The sequence below is a fragment of the Electrophorus electricus genome, chromosome 25, assembly GCF_013358815.1.
Source record: "Electrophorus electricus isolate fEleEle1 chromosome 25, fEleEle1.pri, whole genome shotgun sequence".
NCBI lineage: Eukaryota > Metazoa > Chordata > Actinopteri > Gymnotiformes > Gymnotidae > Electrophorus > Electrophorus electricus.
Window position 1 is genome coordinate 7,176,537 of NC_049559.1, and position 22,959 is coordinate 7,199,495.

General features: G+C 39.9%; 1 long non-coding RNA gene across 1 annotated transcript; it reads right to left on the reverse strand.

Annotated features, from left to right (window-relative positions):
- Positions 1-5,553: 5,553 nt before the first annotated feature.
- On the reverse strand, positions 5,554-6,418 carry LOC118240807. Its single transcript, XR_004775646.1, has 3 exons — positions 6,348-6,418; positions 5,869-5,991; positions 5,554-5,748 (listed from the first exon to the last, which is right to left on the reverse strand). It is a non-coding gene; the product is annotated as an uncharacterized LOC118240807 (long non-coding RNA).
- Between the last annotated feature and the right edge of the window lie 16,541 nt (positions 6,419-22,959).

The window sequence follows — 22,959 nt, forward strand, 5'->3', positions numbered from 1 at the left end:
CCAAAAAGACGGGAGCAGTTAAAACAATGTGTCTGGAACCCAAAGTCCCTCACCTGTTCTGCCTCAGCTCCTATGCCTGGAGTACCCTGCTGGAGGAGTCTCCTCAGTAGCATCCAGCTATAGTGAACTGGGGGAGGAAGGAGTGAGGGTTGGCTGTGCGCTTGTGACTGTCCAAATCAAATGTGGTGAAACGCTTCAGGCGATGCATCTTCAGTACTGCAGGCACAAATGGGAAGAGCCTTCCAGCCCACTGTGACAATATATTTTTTTGTAAAGGTATTGCATTATTAGACAATAATTATCTTAGTCTTTAGAACTTTTGGTTTACAAAATGATGAAGGGGTGCAATTCCTAGGAAGGAAACTATCATTTAAAAAGCAATGACAGATCAGTGCTATTAAAGGTCAGATGCTGCACCCAGGTGCACATATTTTCACAGTGGTATAAAGGACATTCATGTATTCATGTGGTCAATAATTAGGTCATTGTGAAAAATGTGGAAAGTGATTTTTTTTTTCCCAAATAAATGCTACGATTTATTTTACCTGGAAAGTTATATTGGGTCAGAAACCATCAAACAAATGTTGTTATAAGGTAACATTAGAAAGAGAAATTTGAGTTAACGCAAAGGCAACGTTAATTATGGTGTGTTTGTGCTTGTCACTTAATCTTGGGTAATGTCACGAATGGCTACCTCGTGGATTCCCTGTTGTCATGATTTCCCTGTCATTTGTTTTCCTACACTCCCTTGTTGCGCTCCTTAGTTTCATTTTTTCCGCCCCTGGTCTGTTCCTTCATTCCAGTCCGTATTTTGGTTCTCGCTGTTCCCATGTTCACCTGAGTCTCTTCTGTGCCTGACTGTCTTGGTTATTTAAGCCCTGTCATTTGTTTTCCTACACTCCCTGGTTGCGCTCCTTAGTTTCATTTTTTCCGCCCCTGGTCTGTTCCTTCATTCCAGTCCGTATTTTGGTTCTCGCTGTTCCCATGTTCACCTGAGTCTCTTCTGTGCCTGACTGTCTTGGTTATTTAAGCCCTGTCATTTGTTTTCCTACACTCCTTGGTTGCGCTCCTTAGTTTCATTTTTTCCGCCCCTGGTCTGTTCCTTCATTCCAGTCCGTATTTTGGTTCTCGCTGTTCCCATGTTCACCTGAGTCTCTTCTGTGCCTGACTGTCTTGGTTATTTAAGCCCTGTCATTTGTTTTCCTACACTCCCTGGTTGCGCTCCTTAGTTTCATTTTTTCCGCCCCTGGTCTGTTCCTTCATTCCAGTCCGTATTTTGGTTCTCGCTGTTCCCATGTTCACCTGGGTCTGTTCTGTGCCTGACCGTCCTGGTTATTTAAGCCCTGTGTTTTGTCCTCTAGGTTGTTGGTAATTTTGGTAAGTCATGTTCCTTCTGGCATGTCTATGTTATGCTGGAACAGGCCCAGTACAAACGGCGTCTCTTGGAACTGAACCAGCGGCGTCGCTCATACCTGGAACATTCATGGCAATGGCATCAACTATGCTGGGAACAGGAACAGAACTGATGGGGTCATCTCATGCATGGGGGACTGGAGCTGGCCGGGTGGTGGCATCTTCTCTTGCGCTGGGACCAGAGCTGGCCAGGCGGCTGCATCTTCTCTAACGTCGGGGACTGGAACAGGAACTGAACTGGTGGCATCTCTCACACCGGGGACTGCAACAGGACTGGCAGCATCTTCTGCGCCAGGGACTGGAACAGGTACAGAACTGATGGCATCATCTCTTGTGCCAGGCACCGGATCTGGCCGGGCAGTGTCATCTCACGCCCTGGACTGGATCTGGCTGGGCGGCTTCTCTCACGCCAGGGGCTGGATCTGGTTGGGCGGCTTCTCTCGGGCCGGGGGCTGGATAATGCCTGGTCGGGCTGTGTTCTCCACGTAGGAGGCAGGGACTGGCTGGGCGGCTGAGAGGGGAGTAGCTACAGAAGGCAGGTTTGGTGGGGTTGTATCAAACCGCGCTGTTAACAGCCAGCAGAAACCTTTCACTGTTCTAGCCACCTGAACTCTGTGCTGGAAGATTATCTCTGCCCACTCCAGTGCTTTACCCCGAAGAAAGGTCTTTATGAACAGCACCTTCACTAGTTTAGGGGGTTTAGGGCAGGTCAGCTACTGGACATGGATGTGGCACTGCATAATGAATCTCCCCGTCATACTCACTCGGAGTCGCCATAAGTGAGGGCAATACCAGGGGCTTCCCATCCTTGAGCGTGGAGAGCAGAGTCTTGATATCATCCAACTCAGGGAGTAATCAAGCGTCCCTCGTTGTGTGGCGTGAGGGTTGCTGAACCAAAGAGGACGGAACACGATGCGATGGACCAAAGCCCTCCCACTGCATTCTCTTAGTGAGGGTTGCTTATTCTGTGACATTTCCTATCGGAACAAGCGCAAGGCCGAATGCACGTGCAGGTTTATTAACACCGGAAATACAAACACTGAGGTTAGAACAAACCGAGGTGAGGAGAAAACACTGAGGCAAAATGAAACGCAAACTAAGCAATAGTGACGACAGTACAGGGGAAATGTCACAGGTAAGCACATCTTACATTTCTGAATCACATTGTACGTTTGCAGGTCTATAAGATCCTAAAGAGGCTTAATGATCTCCATCCATTCATCACTGCCCTCCCTCCTTCCATGCCTCCAGCCATCTAACCATCCGCCCATTGGCTGTTCCCGAGGATCTTGCCGAGAACCATCCTGGAGCTCATCTTGGAAACTGCAGCTGCTAGTAATCTTGGCTTCAGTACATGATCAGTCAGCAAGGAAAACATTCAGATGAAACGAATAGTGAACTTTGCATGAGTTTTGCATCATAAATACTTGTTGCCTCATTCTCAATTAAATATGTCAGATTAAAGGGTTACCTCTGAAATAATCTGCAGAAAATTTAATTTTTTTGATGCTCTCTGATGTAATCAACCACCATAAATCATACAAAACACAAAGGCCAGTGAAATTTAAAATAGGCTCTGGTCTTTCCATGTTGCTAAGGTCCGCTAGAATGAGTCACTAAGTATTAATAGCTTACATTTGATGTCGCCTGAAAACCCATGGCTTCCCAATGCATTGTGCATAATGGGATTTTATTTCCATAGTCTATTCGTAGAAAAGTATGAAAGATCTATTTCTTTAGCCAATTAAGCCTTAAAATGGGAGAGAAATTTTGAGCACTGTGATGTTGCCCAAAGAGGAAAAGGCATCCTGTGTTTACAGAGCAAAAAAAATTAAACCTCTGATTATTTTGAGTTGCATTAGATAAATCCTCTTAGTTTATATATCCTGTCTGTTAATCCAAAAAATGAAAACTAGAATCGTTATATCTTAGAATGCTGTTATCAACATATGTGAGAACATAACATATTCAAAACATTAAATTGTTAATATATATTATATAGAATGCACATTTATTTATAATTCTTTGATGCACTTAAGTTTGAGAGTAAGAGTGCCAATAGGGACTCTGATATTTCACTGGGTTTATAAAGATCTCATAACTGAAAGAACAATCCAGAGCTTTCTTTTCTTAAGTGTAAGTTTAGATTGCTTTTATCATTTTTTTTAACCACAGTTTTTCAATACTTACTGCTTTACATAGAGAACCACAAGTGGACACTTCTTACTGAATAACTAAGGTGACAGAAGCAGTGCTATTAAAAAGACCAGAATGCTACATCAAGTAAGTGTCCCCAGAAATCTCATCTTCAATTTTGGGTTTAATTAAAGTGGAGTAAATGTTACATTTTATTCTAGAAACCAAGATGAGGATATTTGCATAAATGGAGCTGTACTTGCAGTGTTACCGTGGTAGCCAGTTTCTCAAAAGTTATCAATGCACAAGGGCCACAAGAACAATATTTGTTCTATACCTGTCTATAATACAGCATCCAAGCTTAGATAGAGAGTTTAATTGAGTAAAGCTCACAGAGTTTGTACCACCTTTTTGCAGCATTAAGAGCTTTTCAACTGTTCAGACCTTGTTCTCACAGAAACCACAGGAATATATGCATTGCACTCCACCACCATGATATGGTATCCTGCAGTGTCATCTATGTAAGTGGAAAGAGACCAGGCGGTGCCTACCAATAACTTTGGTTGAGAGTGAAAGGCATGAAGCACTGCTGTGTGATAGAGCCACCCCAGTCTCAGTGAGCAAGACACATTATTTTACCAGTTCTCTAAACCTGAACACTTGTAGCCTTCCATCTAGTTACTTTTGCCCATGGCATCCATCAGTAAAGTGGAGCTATTAATGTGGAGAAACATGGAGCTTTGTGACTCCTAAAAGCATTCGGTCAGAATTTGGGGATGACACCGTAGCCGGCAATGGACCGCCTACCTAGCAAGAATGCCTTTTTCAAAAGATTGGTTTGTGGGCTACAAATGGCATAATGAGCATCTCTGGGCATTAAACAGCATTAAAGGGGCAGTTATGGCATTAACCCACATTTAAAGATGCGATTTAAACTCTGCACCAGACACTGTGAGACAACAGAGACTGTGACTTTCAATAGCTCCCTTCACCCTGGACCTGGATGTGTGATGTATGGAATGGACAGGTTAGGTGCCTTTGTGATTTATGAGCACAGGTAACTGCAGTAATGCAGCAATAAAACTGTTTCAGAATTGTCGGCTTTACTAAAATTGGCAATGTCAACAAGACTGCTAAATTATTTAGCCAGAATTAATCAAATTCTGCTAATGGTCATAGTCCTGTGATATGTTCTTAGCAGGGAAGTGTTTGAATAACAAAAAGTTTTACGTTTCTGAGCATTAGTCCAGGGTTGCAGTGATGATGGTCTAAAGTGAAGGTTGTTATGTTTTAATATGATATGCAATTTTAGTTGTTGTTTTTTTTCTTCTTCTGATATTCTACTATTATCATAAAATAAAGAAATGTGGCACTCTGATGGCTGAAAGCTGAGATGAGTAATTAAACAATTTCCTGCATTTATTCTGAAGCGTGACAGCATGGCACACAGCGAGTTAAAGAGTGTGTGATCGTTTTGGACCCATCTTACCACAGACTGCCTAGAGACACAGAATCAGATGCCAGATGGAGAATCAATAGCAATGTTCTCAATTACAGGAACACTGAAAAGCCTCATGTGCTCAAGCGAGTTATTTAAACCATATATGTGGACACAGGTCTGAGAGAGAGAGAGAGAGAGAGAGAGAGAGAGAGAGAGAGAGAGAGAGAGAGAGAGAGAACAAAGAAAGAAAGAAAAAGAGAGAAGGAAAACGTATGTAATGCAGCATGTTACAATCCTTCAACCAAATAAATTCAAATCAATCCAAACCAAATGAAATCAAAATTGGCATATCACATTCATTACTGGAAAATAATTCTGGAACCTTCAAGGTAATAACTAAAGTCAAAAACACAGAGTGTGCAAAAGGATGAGGGAGACAGAAGGAGGAAACTACAAACATGCACGCCTGCGCGCACACACACACACACACACACACACACACACACACTCTCTCTCACACACACACACACACGCAGGGAGAGGACAGGAGCAGGCCTGCGGAAGGAGGAGCAGGCAAACAGTTCATCGGTTCCCACTTCATCAGACTGCAATTTATTTCTTCACATGGAAATCACAGCTCTCTCCATGAGGGTAAAACATTTTTTGGCAGCTTCAGTGCAAATGACGGCTTGTCATGCAGTAGGGTCATGATCTGTGCATCCAGGCTCCTATTCACACTGTGCTGCTGCGTGAGCATCCTGTGGAATGGACAGAGTAGGATGGGGTCGTTCTCTTTTTTTATGATGTGCTAGGTCAATTTCAGCATGTCTCTAATCCTATGAAACACTGATATCATGGACCAGTATTCAATTACATACTGTGGAGTTTAGATAACGAATGGTCCAACAGATAGATGGAAGGTTAATGTTTCATTGTGTTCATATCATAAACTCTGGATTCTTGGAATGAGAGAGAAAATCCCCAGAAGAAGTATCCGTGACCTTCATACAGAACAAAAACAGACATGGGGAAATAAAAACCCACATTTGGAACTGAAAACTCAGCTTTTGGGAATGAAAAACCTGTTAATGACATGTTTATTTCCAATAAATTCTTCAGTCATTGTCCTGCATGCTTTGACCATTTCATATTCCACACCAAGTCCAAACATTTCACAGCAGGGTCACGAATATTCAAACAACATGAACAATGTATCTTAGCAATGTGTTGAAAGTAGAAGAAACAGACAGAGCTGTGAACTGCGCACTGATTCAAAACATGAGACCATTTACATGAATTGTAAAATTACCAGTGAAAAGAGGCTATTGCAAATCTAGAATTGTAATAAAATAAATACCCTCCTGACTGAATTCTCCTTTTGATCAGTCAGTACGTAAATTTCACAGAACGTGCGCATGAGAAGCTCTGAATCCGACACATGCTCTGAACATGCAGCATACTTTCCTTTCCTTTCACTTTTCGGTAAATTATTGATTTTCTACATCACGTGCATGAGGGCTTGAGCTAAAGTCCAATCTCACTATCCAGTGAGATGGGTGTTTAATTCAGTTGCTCATGTGCACTTGAGAAATAGAAGCTTATCTGGACGGACTTGTATGATGCCATTTTGGCCCTGGTTTATGGAACACAGCAAAGCTGCTCACACTGAATTAACTCTGGTAGTGTACAACAGTGCCAGCTGCACATTTTTGTACTTTCCTCACTCTAACACACCTAATTCATGAGATAGTGCTTTACAGAGAGAGGCTAGAAAACATCTGGTGTAGTACAAATATAGAACAATTGACCCTGATATGTTCAAAACTGCATATACTGTTTTATTTAAGAAGTCAGTATTAGAGAATGTTTGTCAAATTGAGTTTCCTGTGAGTAGACTCTTGCTCTTTATCACAGTAGGCAAAATACTGAGGTAACAGTATAAAAATAATGCTTTCCTTGAATAATTGAAGGCCAGAAAATGAATCCTTCAGCATCATCAGAATCATGGATTGGTTAAGGAGAGTTACTTCCAATGGTGTCAGTCAGCACTGTACACTACTACAATAATAATAACATATATTAAGTTAAAGCTGCTATAGCATTATTGTCTGCCAATGTGTGTGAGTGTGAGTGTGTGTGTGAGTGTGTGTGTGTGTGTGTGTGGGGGGGGGGGGGGTTGGGGAATGTGTGTGTGTGTGTGTGTGTGTGTGTGTGTGTGTGTCTGCGATTTGTATAAAAATGAGCTCTTTTGGATGTTCTACTCAGGTCATTGAATGACAGATGAGTTTAATCTGAGGGGTCACCCTGGTCACTGAATAGTGATGGAGGCACAGGAATTGTTAACCTTTTTAAAAGTAGCATGATTTAAAATTATGTGTGTGCGCACACACGCAATGTGTAAATTTATAATCTCAGTATAATAGTACAGAATGATATGTATATATGCATAATGAAAATTACATTAGCATGCAGTCATGTGACAGTTATCTAATTTAACATGTTTAAAGTTTTTGTTTCTAAGTGAATGGAATTTCTACTGCAGATCAATTGGTTAAAACAATTCCCAGTGCTCCTCCCCTTCTCTCTTTCATCATCCCATCATTGCTCCCACCTTTAAGCTGCCTTCTATGTCTTCTTTAAGCAAACAATCCTTTTATTAAAAATGAGATTCTGCAAGCACAGTGTTTGTAACAAAAGCCAAGTGCCTGGTTAATAATGTAGGTGGTGGCCTGTGTGTTATTGGAAACACAATGATTGGATATTACATCCAGTGGAGGAAATGTCAGGGTCCAGGTTTGCTCTGCAAGGTGTGTGACCCCAGTTATTAGCAACAGCTGCACCAAATGGGACAAATGTCACTGACTAGGGAATAGGAGTGCAGGGAGCTGGTGGAGGACAGGTAAAGAGGAGGGTCAGCATTGGTCCTGACACTAATGGAAGCATCAAATCTCACCTGTCATAATGAGGGGTCATTGATGAGGAGCCAAGAGAGGAAGCCGTTGTGCATTGACTTTTTCCCAACTGACCTCAAGCACAGGCATGAATGATTATCAACCTCAGTGTGAGATATTCACTAAATCACACCAATAATCCATACTGTTTCAGTAATTAACAGATTCTCCATGATTTTCACCACCATACAACTGGAAATATATAGTGCTTTCTTATTATTTATTATTGTAATTGAAAAGACATATTAGACTTACCTGTCATATTAAAGAATGATCACCTAATGAACTGAAGGATAATTTCACAAGGAACATATATTAGAATATCTTATTCATTCAGATCATGCCAGATTATTCTTTACAATGACCAGAGGATATCCTTAAGAATAGATTTATTGTGCTCAGTTTGATAATCAGAGTCTCTTCCTGTTTCAAATGAAGACTGAGGACTTATCTCTTTGGAAAGCACTTTAATTAAACCTAATTAGGCACTTGAAAGAAGATCTTATATTTCCACTTGACCTTGTTTATTATGTACTCTTGGATTGTTTTGTATTGTTGCTCTTATTCCAGGTTTCAGCACTGCTACTTGGTTCTGTCTCGGTGTCTCGGTTAAGGGTATTTTTGAACTCTGTGCGAGCTAAGGATACTTTGAGTAGACAACTAAAGCACTTTTGTAAGTCACTATGCATAACATGTACTAAATGGCACAAATCTCTAAAGGGCCAGATAATTCAAGCTTCAAGTTTTAAGTTTCAAGTTTGGTTTATTTGTCACATACATAGTCATACACAGTATAACTCGCAGTGAAATGGTTGAGAGTGCTCTGTCCAAACTGAGGAAAAAGAAAAACAGGGGTGCATAGAGAAATATATATACAAAAATAAATTAACAATGTATGTACAATATATGTATATTATGTTTATATACACAATGTTCAATGTATATATGGGTATATATATATATATATATATATATATATATATATATATATATATATATATATATATATATATGTACACAATGTACAGTTCCATCTTGTAATTGAACATATTTACAGTTATATGTTACATGGTGGTAATTGAACATATTTACAGTTATATGTTACATGGTGGTGGTGGTCCCCACAGTTTATTAGTTTCCCTGATTCAGGGCCCAAATGGCCTGTGGGAAGAAGCTCCTCTTCAGTCTCTCTCTCTTGGTCTTCAGGGAGCGAAAGCGCTTCCCTGACCTCAACAGAGAGAAGAGCCTATTGTTGGGATGGGTGGGGTCCTTCACAATCCTCCTGGCCTTGGTTTGGCACCGCTTGTAGTAGATGGTCTGCAGGTCAGGAAGTTCCGTATGAGTGATGCGCTTTGCTGAATGCACCACCCTTTGGAGTGCTTGTCTGTTCTGCTTGGTGCTGTTCCCAAACCAGACTGTGATGTTCCCCGTGAGGATGCTCTCAATAGTGCAGGTGTAGAAGTTCCACAGTACCTTGGAGGGCAGTCTGAAGTCTCTTAGGCGTCTGAGGTAGTAAAGACGCTGATGAGCCTTCTTTGCCAGGGAGTTGGTGTGGCGGGACGAGGACAGGTCCTGCGAGATGTGAACACCAAGATACCTGAAACTATCTACTCTCTCCAACGTGGTTCCGCAGTCCTTCAGAAATAAACCAATGAATAATGTCAAAATAGGTGATCTGTTCAAACAATTGCTTCCGTTAGTATGAGTGTGAGAAAGATGTTGTTGTATTCTTTATGAAAGATGTTATAAGAAAAAATATGAAGATGATACCTGACACTGGCACTTTTGACACTAGCCATTTTGTAACTTTTCAAATCAACTGGGTCACAAAAATTATGAATTTGTGATCATGAGCTCACACTGGATAAAAAGCAAAATGCTCAGGCTCTCATGGCACAAGGCAATGCTTCCAGCAGAAATCTGACATGCTACACAGTTAGTCCTGACACACAGACATGTATTCAGAAAAAAAACACAAAACCTTATCTTTCTAGACAGTGCAAAAGAGCACCGACTAATTGCATATTTGACAGGTACATGGAAATGCACTGAACAGGGGCTATGTTAGTTAGTGGGGGGTAATCAGTTTCATTTTTCCTGGTCATACTTTAACCTGATCACACTATTAAACACTTCACTGCTTGCTATTTAGACTACAAAGAGAAGATCAGACACATATCGAATATGTGAAGAACAAAGATCAGCTCTGATGGCTGTCTAAATGTCAGATCAAATGCTTCTTCCCTCCAATGGCTCAGGCTTCCTCATCACAAGAGCTATGAGCTGTTCATCTCTTTTGAACTCTACTAAAGTGGGCAATTCTCATAAAAAAAAATTTTTTTTTAAAAAGATAACGCAAGAAAGGGAGACAGAGCAAGCTGTGATGAGGCTCATCATTCTGAATAGCCTTGTTAGCAGCACAGAAATATACCTGTCATGATCATCACAGGAAGCAGAAGGCAGATCAGAAGCTGGCTATCCGTGCAAACTAAGCCCACTCTGAAAAGTGCAGATGAGTGAGACTAGATGTAACCACACTATGTAAAATTGCTAATCTCAAGTGCTCATGCTAATTTATGGAAATGTCGCACTTGATACAGTCACTTAATATGGGCTACCATAACCTTTAACCTCACATCTAAATCATTCAGAATGCCATTAAAACACAATTACACTTTACAGCTCACGTTCCATTGAATGTCATTATAGAAATAAAGCTATGGACTGTATTTCATTGTAAGTGTTGCTAAAAAATAGCTTCTGCTCAAGGGGTGGCATCTTTATATTTGTGGAGTGATTTAACACTGCTTTGTTAGAGATAAAAGGCATAAAATACTTGGTGCGTATGTTTTCCATCAAAGAACATTTCATGACAAAACACTTAAAGAAAAAATAGTCAAATGGGAGGTTAATACATTCGCCCAACTGGACAACTGAGTAACAAACATACTTTATTAAGCATGTATTTGTGCAACTTATGGGTGCCAAAATATCTGGGTGGGGTGTCTTTATTAGGGATAATCCACAATGCACTCTCAAAACAAGCATCAGGGCCAAAAATGCAGGTAGCCAGGGTGACCACAAGCAAATTCATATTACAAAAAACAAGCAAAGGGACAAAGCTACAAACTAAAATAGAAAACAGCAAGGAAAATATGGCTTATTAATGCAGATAACACATGCAAGATATCAAACACTGACAACAGACCAGTATATGCATATGACTATGTATTCTAATGAGTCCATAGATAAGAAACAGGTGTGGGTGATGATGCATGCGAGGCAGCTAGAGGGGAGTCAGAGCAAGAAAGGGCCATAGAAGAGTCCAGGTAGAATGTCCCAGAGGAGAGACTGCATGACAGGAAGAGTCCATGTAGAATGTCCTGTGGGGGGGGTTTCTATATAATAGGTCATGTATTACTATCTCTACTTCAATAACAAGCAAAGCACTTATGGTGGAAAAAAAAAACTTTTTCAAAGAAAAAACAGGGCTTAAAAAAAGTTCTGGGGATCGACTAGTTCAGTCATAATTCATACCCCACATGTAAGGGTTTGCTCGGCTCACAGAGAAGCTTATGAGCTTTAGAAATCAGAAGCCCACAAGTACACTTGGGCTTTGAACAGCTGTGGACAATAAGAGGCTATAATCAATCAAGCTGCTAGCCTCACTTCCCCATGACAGGTCTCCTTAAGGACAGGCGCAAGCAATGGGGGATGTCTTTGCTATAGCTCAGAGGGGAAACGTATTTCTGTCATAAAGGAACACAGTATGTACTGGGAGGTGTGTACCCCAAACCTTCTAGGTACACTTTTTGTCAAAGCAGTTTGTTCTGTACCAACTGCTTGTTCTCAGCGTGAGAAAAATGAACTTAGTACATAGCTCCAGGATATCATCACCTATGCTTTTTCATAGTTCTGTATTTGCTTTTTGGGTACAAGTTACTATAGAGGCACCTTCGACTCAACTGAAATAACTAACTGTTTCCTTTCACAGTCTGGAGGGGAGCCCTTTGGTATTGTATGGTGTCTATTCAGAAACTGTGTTTATCCTGCTGTCCTGTTGAGGGCAGCAGAGTCCCCTCTGATTGCTCACACTGGTGACCCTTTCAAATTCAATACCTCAGAGGAGATTCAAAACCATAGTTTTTGTCTTGATACAGCTACAACAGGAAATTGGGAACTGAGGAGCACTTGCATCAAAGTGGGCCTCATGTGACTGTGTGTCTGTAACAGTCTGTGCCCTCATTTCCAGAGCTTGGCCTTGGGTTTGATGGTTGGTTACTATGTACCAGGCAAGAAGGAGCAGTGGGAGACCTCTTTCCTGGAACCTGTCTTCTGTCTGTCTCCTCCATGCTGTTTAGGAGTTAGATTCAGAGACTTAAATGAATTCTGCATAATTTGGAGTTTTGCAGCACATGCCATGGTTTTGCAGAGATATGGCCAATCCTCAAAAGATGCTGAAGTAATATTAATACAGGAGTTATTTCACAATTTTCCCTCAATCATGGATGATGCAATCTAACAACTCCAATGAATCAAGGTAGAATGTGTTTCTAAGAAGCAAACTCCTTTGCATCTTCAGATCTACTCATTCAGTATGTAATGTATTCAATTAAGATGTAATGTATTCAGTTAAGATGGTGCTAATGGATTGATTGCTAATGAGTTTAATGGGCTGTATTCGTCACATTGTTTAAAAGGTTACAGCATAAATAATGTCTGCATTTATCGTCACCACCATTTAAATATCTGTGGCCAACCTGGCAGTGTTATTACCTGTCTTTGCTATGGATGATGATGTAGGGGCAAGCCAATAAACCTCCCTTTAATTGGATCTATTTTATATTCTTTATTTATATGTAAATATATTCTTGTATTGCTGATTTTATCAGCCTGTCTGAAAATAAACACACAAAATAGTGTTTGTGTCTTACATTGGCACAAAAATATTCATGGTAGACCTGGTGACATAATTACAGCAGGAAGACTTCTACCTGAATAATAACTTTATCTCTGCCAGAAAAATGAGGCCTTAATGGCTTCCCATTCCCACCCCCTATGAACTTGACTAAGTTAAAGTGGTTATGTAAATAAAATATGAATTCAAGGTAGGTAAACTTTTAAGGTTTCATGGATGGTTTACATTTTCAATGTCTGCATATATGTCACAGATAAACTGAGGAGCAATGGACAGTATAGCACAGTCTCACCTCATCAGTGCCAGTTCTGACTTGGTGATTCAATGCTGATTTGCAATCAGAAGGTTCAAAGGTCAAACACACCAATTCCATTCAATTAACAGCTAAGGGCCCCACAGGAAGTAATGCCAATTTAGTCCACGTGTCTTATATTGATTAATGCTAAGTAATGAGTCTACCGGTCCACTTCCCAGACGAGGGCAGCATCAGTATATGGTTTCATGCTGACTTCTTTGGTCCTGAGGACTCGAATGAAGCATTCAAACCCATTAGGAAGTGCAGGGAGGTTTAACAAACTTTAAGGCTTAACCTTGAACTCTGAGTTGACATAACTCAACCAAGCATGCCCAGAGTTATGGGTTTCAGAAAAGCTGATTAAAATGTCAGTGATAGAAGTTAGTCAACTCTAGATGGAACTTTTCTGACGTGTTCACAGTTAACTTCTAAAGCCATCATCAGTTTGGCACTGATATTAGGATTCAATGTGGATGCGAATGATAGAGTAGAATAAGACACTCCACAGTTTATCAGAACTTGAAGTTAATATTTACATATGCAGACTATTAATATACTTTAGAAGGTAACAACATTAGCAAGTGAATGGCTTCCAAAAAAGACAAGTTCATTAGTCTGCAAAAGACTGTTTAGTCAGTTACAGCACTGAGCTGATGCTTTTAACCAAAGAAACTTACAATTAAGACTGAGTACAACTTGAGCAATTAAGGATTAAGGGCCCTTAATCCAAAAAGGGGCAGGCAAAAATCAGAAACACAAAGTCTAGGTACAATACACAAGGAGACAATCAAGGAAATAACACTGAGTACACTCAGATAATACCAGAGGCAATACTTCACAACATATGGGCATTCTAGACAGGCTTATATACACACACTGCTGAGTAAACACAGGTGAATTCAATTCTGGTGATGATGATCTGATGGCACATCCATGGCTGGATGAGTCATTGGCCAGGTGACAAACAGCCTGCTGGGTAGTGTAGTGTACTAGGGGGTCAGGCGGTATGACACTAAGTAAGCTGAATAGCCTACTTGGATACACCAACTCGACGGCAAAGACAGGCCTTTTGTTCATCGCCCTCTGTTAAACTGGGGAAAAAAATAGAATACTGTTGCATACAATTTGTAGATAAACCAAGGACAAATCCATGATCCTGCAGCCTATTATGTGAAATACGATGGTAAATAACACACAATAGATGAAAATAGTATAGAGTCAAAATGGGGTATTTAATATGGACAAAGAAATGAAGTATGGCAAAGATGAATCCAGAGTCCAGAATTAGTTTTATTGCAAACAAAACTGAAAAAACTCTTTTTTTTTTGTCTTGCAGCAATTATTTTGCAGTGCAAGATTTTATTTGCTTTTCATGCGTTTAATTACAACTTATTTTTGCAGTATTTTTATTTGCACTTCTGCTTTGTCTCCTTTTTGATATGGGTGCGGGGAAAGAGGTCTGAAGCATGACCAGACAGGAAGGTGTGTTACGTTTGTGAGATATCCTCAGCTGGAGTGCAGTGACTTTGCAGACAACACTGCATCAAAGCTTAATCTTTGCAATATTTCCTTTTTCTCATCCATGTTAAAGACCCTGTTTTGACTCTATAGATAGACAGCAGGTGAGCTTCACGGCATATGTTACCATAGCAACTACCTACCACTTAAATAAACTGCTTTTCAAACTAGTCAATAGTTACAATAGGAGCTTGATGAATATTAATTTGTTCCAAATATTAGTAGTGTAAAAAAACTAAAACAGAAAGTTGCTTCACCAGTCTTTTTGTGCACCATCCTGGCAACATTCAATAAAGCTACACTTAATGATCTCGAAGCATGATTTAAAATATATTCTGTCAAGAATACTGAAATGTATGTAGGTGCTAAACCATTACAACATTGAAAGACCAGTAAAAGAATATTAAAATCAATTCTAAATGAGACAGAAAAACCAAAATTCCTTTCACATTGCCTTACTAAAATTTTCAATGTAACTTTTTAGAATTTTATAATGTACCATTAATTTAGTTTTTCTCTAAGCCCTTTCAGCTCTTTGGCAGTTCCTTTTGGGTTGCTGCAGCTGTTCAGTTTTCCACAGCATTCTTTTAGACAGAGACATCCTTTTTTTCCATTTTCTGGTGCAGCTATATCTAGAGTTGATCTCAACCTTGAAATGAACATGTCAACCATTTCATGTAAAGCTATGTTTTTATTTCAGGATCAAAAGTTCTGTTGTTTAAAAAGTTAACAAAACTATAATTGATATCTTAAAATTTCTTAATACAATAATCTTTACAAAGATGCAAATGAGTGATACCACTTTATTGCAGGACAAACATTATTATCCTGTAGGGGAATAGGATAATAGTTTGTAAACTTCCTTTGATAGTTAACGCAAGGATGCTTGCAGGAAACAGAAGCTGTTTATTTACACACCAATATGTGAAATGAATATCTAAAAGGGTTAGATTCTGTTTGCTCTGTTTAACACTAGCAGAGGGAAATATGCTGAAACTGTACACAATCTAGTCATACTAGTTATAGTCTTGTTTCCAAAGTAAGTCTCAGTATATCTGTGCTGTGTGGGTGGAGGGGCTGGAGCCATTTGCAAAATTATCATTTTAACTTATTTGTAAAGAGTGCCTCACTCTTTTGTTTGGTGACATTTAGGGACTGGGGAAAATTCAGAATCTACATACCCCACACATTATGATTGGCTGCAGTGTGTTTGGTTTTGCCTGCTCCATGCTTGGGGGGGGGGGGGGGGGGCTTTGTATTCTAAGTGTGACACAGCAATTACTCTGTCTGAGCTCCCTGTGTGTCCCAAACCTGCCACTGATGTGAAATGCCAAACCACACCGTGACTGTCAGCATGCTTCCTCCCTCATCAACCACAAATACAGGGCTAGGCGCTGGTGGAGATGAAGGCAGATATCATAGTGGAGTATTGCCTCACTGGAAAGGCTCAGACAAAATGAAGGCTGAAACAGATCTGTCTCTCACTGCCAAGCTGGACCCATACTGTCTCCTGGGTGATTTTAATTCACTACATATCAGATTGTACTTAAGCAAAGCAAATAACAGAAAAAAAGAGCAAACAAAACAAGGAACCATAATTGGATCCTGTGGTCATATCACTTACTGTTATCAAATTAATTATACATAATAAACATTTCATCACTGGTTCATGTTTGTAGTTTCCCACATCAGTAATTTTTAAGATTTCAAAGCAAGCATGTAAGCATCAGATTAAATAATTTAAATTAAAATCTGTAGTGCCATTTGGAAAATACAGTTATAAGTATTGGTTTGTTATTGAAAATTACTTTTTTGGGAGGTAATTAAAGATGAAATCAACTAATTAATAAAAAGACCTTCTTAAGAGCACACTTAAAATTAATTACTATAGATCACTATATCCACTATCTTCAGAAGCAGGCTCTGCCCATATTACTAATTTATGTTGATTGGATCTTGGGCATTCCTTGACTTATTTCTGTTTATGTGGTTTAGCTGGGAACATTTGCCCTCAAAGGTAAATGGAATATCAGAGGGAATTTGTTAGTGTTACTTTAGCCAGTTGGGTTAGTTTCTTGGTACCTAACCACTATGTCCTTGACATCCTCATTAGTCTCTTACCCAAGCCCATGCAGGGCTCTGTCTCACACACTCATTCCCTGCACTGTGTCTGCTCTCTCCTTTACTTTATCTTTCCCATGTTGTTCTTTGCTCATTCTCACTATCTGTCCCTGCGTCCCGCTCAGATAAAGCGGTTTTTGTGCATTGAAATCTTACCTCTATTTGAATGTTTGTAGAATGGGCTTGTATTAGGGTGTGATTAAAAAAAAAAAAAAGTTGGCGTAAAATGCAAGTGATACATAAAGGAGCCTGTTTGTAACTTTTATGTACTTAAGGACCAGGGACATTTTAATTTTATGTGTTAAACTGAAAAACACACACACACACACACACAAATAAATCCACACACACACAAACACACACACAAACACACACTCAATCACACACACACACACACACACACACACACACACACACACACACACACACACACACACACACACACACACACACACAAACAAATAAAAAAAAAACAATGAACTGAACCACATTTTTAAGCAAATCATTGCAATATATTTACATTCTAAGTTTAAACATTACTGGATCCTTTTAGTGTTCATAACATATGTAAGATGTTTAAGCACATTAGATGCCACTTACCACAAAAGGCTATACATTTGGGTACAATTGCACATAGATGTAATACAAAGTCTATTAGTCAATGTAGTTTCAGTGTAGTTGCAGTACACCTTCACTGGCTACTGCTTCAAAGTAGCTGCTGAGCCACACCTGGCAATGATAGACACTTAAAATAATGGCCTTATAGAGTTATACTAGATGGGTGATGTTTCAAACACTCTCTTAGGTTTCCTGTAGCTCAGAAAGATGTTGGTAGCATTGGCACTTATACTGGATGTATATTCTTTAGACTTACAGGTGTGCCTGTAAGTACAATAGTGCCTGCCACATTTCTGCTTCTATCAAAGCCTGTTCTTGGGTAAAGCATCCATTTGATTTTCACAGGCCACTCTGCAATGTCTCAGTTAGTCTTTGGTTTTCAGACTTTAAGATGGTTTTAAGAAAAGCGAGATGGATATGACTATTAGCATGTGCTTACTTGCTACAATTTTATTCAAAGTAAAAGTTAACTTTCACAAGGAGCCTTTCCCATCCAGCTATCATAATAATGAGGCACAGTGTGTCAAAGAATACCTCACTGCTCAAATTCAGCTCAGTGCAACATATTTTCTGAAAAACAGCCAGTTTTTCCCCTCACCAGAAACAGGCATCGATAAAAACAAAATAAGCCAGAGAATGATGGCTCCTGGACCTAAAGCATTAGTCTTGCAAGTGCACTGGTGAGAAAGCTCTGAGCAGCAGGAAGCCAAAGAGGGCATTTTAAATGGTAGTGTCATAGCCATTACAAGTAGAACATTTAGAGAAGATAACTGCTGGTCAGAACGGAAAGATCCTCAGGACTTTTCTAGTTTATTACTGAGACGTGTTACTGCTACAGCAGTCAGAGCAGTCTGTGAACAGAGTGAGACAGAGAGAGAGAGAGAGAGAGAGAGAGAGAGAGAGAGAGAGAGAGAGAGAGAGAGAGAGAGAGAGAGAGAGAGAGAGAGAGAGAGAGCGAGAGGGAGGGAGTAATGGCAAGAGGAAGAGAATTCATATTCTAAATATTACAGCAAATCTATATATTACAAAATAAAGTTAAAAGCCAAAACTGCAAAAGACTGGAAAAAACAACACCACCACCACGCGTACTGAATGTAAGGGGAATGGAGGCTTTGTGGGGAGTTTGTGGGAACCCATCCCACACTCAGTGGTCCTCCATCACATCCATCCTATTCTTGTCTCATCTCACCCCATGCTTGCAAATGAGTTCAGGGAGAAGCACCATTACTGGAGTGCAGAGACCATTTGATGGAGAACATAAATGCATCAAGGCACAAACACACAAACTGTTGGGCCATTAGTTGCCCATAGGGAGGCCTCTTCCTACCAACTCATATCCATCACCGAGAAACAGCATCCACTGCACCGTCATGCCTGTCTCAGCGTGCGTGGCGAGCAGAGAAAATGTTGTTCCCTTTCCATTACGGCAGCTCATCACGTCAACCCTGAACATTACTGAGTGCGTGTGTGTGTGTGTGTGTGTGTGTGTGTGTGTGTGTGTGTGTGTGTGTGTGTGTGTGTGTGTGCGTGTGTGCATGCATTTGTAGATGTGGATATGTGGATCTACCATTATTGCAGTGAGAATCCCACTGAACAGCTGATTAAAGCCAAAGCACATAGATGCAGAAAACAGTGGCGGATGGGTGGCAGGTAACTGTGACTGCCCACTAAAGGAAACTGCCACTTGCCATTCCAGTCCTGGTATTCACAAAAACCTTCAACAGATAGCAACCCCCCAGACAACACAGACCTGCAGAGATCCTCTCAAAAACAAGACGTGGCAGCAAAGAAGCGAATCTATGTGAGAAAGTTCTCTTTTTCTCGCATAATGTTATGCATGAGTGTCTGTGCGCGCGCCCAGACACGTGCATGGCCTTCAGATTTGTTTGGGAGATTTATTGGGTGAGCGCTCCCTGGGTCTTTATGCTGGATGCTGCCCCACGCTCATTTGCAGGGAGCAGCAGACTCCAGTGGCTCATGTTTAAACATAGAGCAACAGTGCTATCTAAACAAGCCCTTCAGGCTTAGGGGCCTGATAAGCCCTCGATAGACCTCGCTTCTGCTTTTAAACAAAACCAGACAAATGAGCTGGGATAGGTATCGTCTGTGTTTACAGTATCTTTAGCCACTTCACACTTTTGTATACAATATCTTTAGGGACACCAGAGAAGACAGTAACTGCAGATAGCTCCTGGGTTATGTATGTGCTATAGTTGCGCTTTCCCACACCCTCCACTTCATCCACATTAGCAATAAAGCTATGGGTTAAAACACAGCCTCATAGCTCAGTGTCAGTGTGTAATTGCAGGGTGTAATGTGCCAGAGTGCAGGAAAGCAGAAGAAAACTGCACACCGTTCTGGAAAGTTGCAGGCTGCCCCCACAAACATCTGACAGGTTCGACTTAACAGCCTTCATTTTGCCAAGCTGAATTTATTTCTTTCCTTTTTGCCATTCAGAAGTCTTCATTCTGCCAACCTCATCAGTCCATGGTAAGGTGAAGCACTTGAAATTAGCAAAGAAAATCTAGGTAGTGCATTTCAAAGTTCAATCCATTTCCATTTAGATGAATGGCTGTGTGAGCACTTTTGAGCAAATGTGACATTTTAGTTAGGTTAACATATTCTGTATGTTTTTCAGAGTCATCATGTGTGAAATTACAAAACCACACAGGCACACAGAAAAGAAAAACTATGTGTAGAAGGTCAATAATGTCATTACTAAACAAGTGAATTACCGAACAGCCATTTACAACTAATGCACTCTGCTTTTGCCAGACACAGTTGTAATTGTTTAAATGTTCAAGAGTCAATATTAAACAAGTAACCAAACCAAAGCCAAGGTAGCCAAATTCTTTTAAATTCATCTTATGTATTATTTCTCACTTATTTTAATTTACTAAATGTAATGTTCCTCGTGGCTTAATTTTTGTTGTTCAATTTTACTTTAATATTTTAATCACTTTAGTTTCTCTGGGTAAATCAATTGTATGCTATACTGTGCTTTTAGTTATGAAACACCTTGAATTGCCTTGTGTATATATGCTATACAATTAAATTAACCTTTTCTTGTGTTGCTTAGAAAAGCATTATAGACACTCAGATTAGTCATAAGGCCTTTGAGGTCTAGAGACATGTTCTGTTTGAATATTGTCTCCATAAATTTAGAGAAGTGTTCAGTTATCCTTCTGACAAATGTGTCCACACAGGAACTTCAGTTTCAGTTCAGCATGGGGAAAATAAATAAATCAGGCTGGAAGCCAACATGTGATGTACTTATCATACATCCCAGTCACATCAACCATACTTTTGTTTACTAGGCAGACATGTGTTTACATTTTTAGGGCATTTAGCTGACACTTTTATCCAAACCAACTTACAATTATGATTGGGTACAACTTGAGGGTTAAGGGCCTTGCAGAGTGGCCCAACAGTGGCAGTTTGGCAATGGTGGGGCTTGAACCAGTAACACTCCAACTGCAAGCCAACTACCTTAACTATTGAGCTACCCATACTATTGAGCAAACAGCTGCTTGAAGAGCATGGATTCAATATTATGGTCACTTACATAATGTTACTTTCACAGACAAACAAAAATTACTGAGCATGAGGCCATCATAAGACCAAACACAACAAAACTGGACAGAAGATCATTTCATGCCTCTTGTGTATTTAGTTACATTTTATCTTGAAGAACCTTGTAGAATATTGTAGAGATGAAGCAATATAATGTTGAAGTGCAGGAAATATCAACACAAGTTCTAGCCAGTCATTATAGTTAATTGCAAGTAGACTGGATCATGACTTTTATGAAACTGTTTGGTTGGAGTATATTGTACAAAATGTGCAAACAAGAATTGAAAAAAAGTTTAAATATTCTACTGATCCAAAATGTCTCATTTATCTCTTGAAATATAATGCTCTTTATGACATGAATCTCATTTTTTTTGACCGAGATGCAAAGAAGCCAAGCTGTACACTGACATTTTGTTCAAGTGGCTAAAAAGGCAGGTGTTTAAAAAATTTCCTTTGCTGTTGTAACATGGAGCAAACACAAGGCAGACACATTCACTGAGAAGAGCAAGATTTATTATGGGCAAATCCACAATCAGAGTTGTTAGTACGGTCCAGGGTCAACACGGAGAGTCCGGGGATACGTAGTAAACAAAAGACAAAAAAACACATGATAACAGTATAGGGAAATAGGCTACAATAAGGAACACATACTGCATGTTCTAGCTAAGAAACATAGGCAGAGCAAACACAACAATAAGGGCTTGGTACATACAAATACAGAGCCCAAAGAGGCATGGATTCACAATATAGACATGGATAACAAAGACCAGCAAACTCAGATAGAAAACACAGGGTATATATACACAGACAAATGACAAGGAACAAGTGATACAAATGAGAGTGAAAACCAAAACAAGGACGGGAACAGGAATGGAGAAAATGAGCCAAGGATGAGACAGGGATGCTGGGGAGACAGGGACGCTGGGGAGACAGGAATTCTGGGGAGACAGGGACGCTGGGGAGACAGGAATGCTGGGGAGACAGGGACGCTGGGGAGACAGGGACGCTATCTATCTATCTATCTGTCTATCTATCTAACACACATATTCATACATATATACAATTTTGAATATGTAACAACACACACACACACACACACACACACACACACACACACATATACATACATATATATATATATATATATATGTTGTTACATATACAAAATTGTATATATGTATGAATATATGTGTGTTAGTGCACTCAATTAATGACAGTTTTGTTGAAATTACTCAGATATCCAATTATTTTATTGCTGAAATTCTAAAAAAAAATGTATGGCTGGACACTAACTCATGGTGATGAATTAGAAATGATTGGTCTCAAGCAGGACAGACTACAGTTTTGTAAATGGCTTTATTGGTAAGCTTTTCTTGCAAGTGCAATTTACTGTAAACCACTGTATCTGGATGCAGGCTTCTCTTTCAGTGTTGGTACACTGGAGCACATGTTGAAACATTCATTATAAAGAACAAAATTGCTATTCCAATAATCTTATTTAAAGGAAAGACAGCTGTCCAGTTTTACCATGTTAAGTCTTGGTTTGAGTCAGCTGGCCTGTAATTTTGTAGGAACTCAAACCTTTCACCTCTTGTTAATAATGAGCCTGACTATCCAGTGACTAAAGTACTGAAGGATTCTGTGTAAGCACATGTACAGTTCCCAACACTGTCCTCACACCGGATCACTTCTGGGCTACATCCTCTTTTTCGGTTTTCCCCAACAGGACTTTCTGAATGATGGGTAATTACCAACCTGGGCATCATGATATTTCCTAGGCTCATGGGCTACTCATCTTGAGCACCTTTTCTCCTCTAACAAGATGACTACCAGATCATCTTGGTCCCTATCATTCAGTCATCTGCTCTCCAGTTTCCAAGGCTCTATATTTCATTTTAAAGAGGTTGATATCTGTGGGTGCTGCACTTGTGTCTCCCATGAAGACGGCAAATTTTCCGGCATTGTATAGCATGAG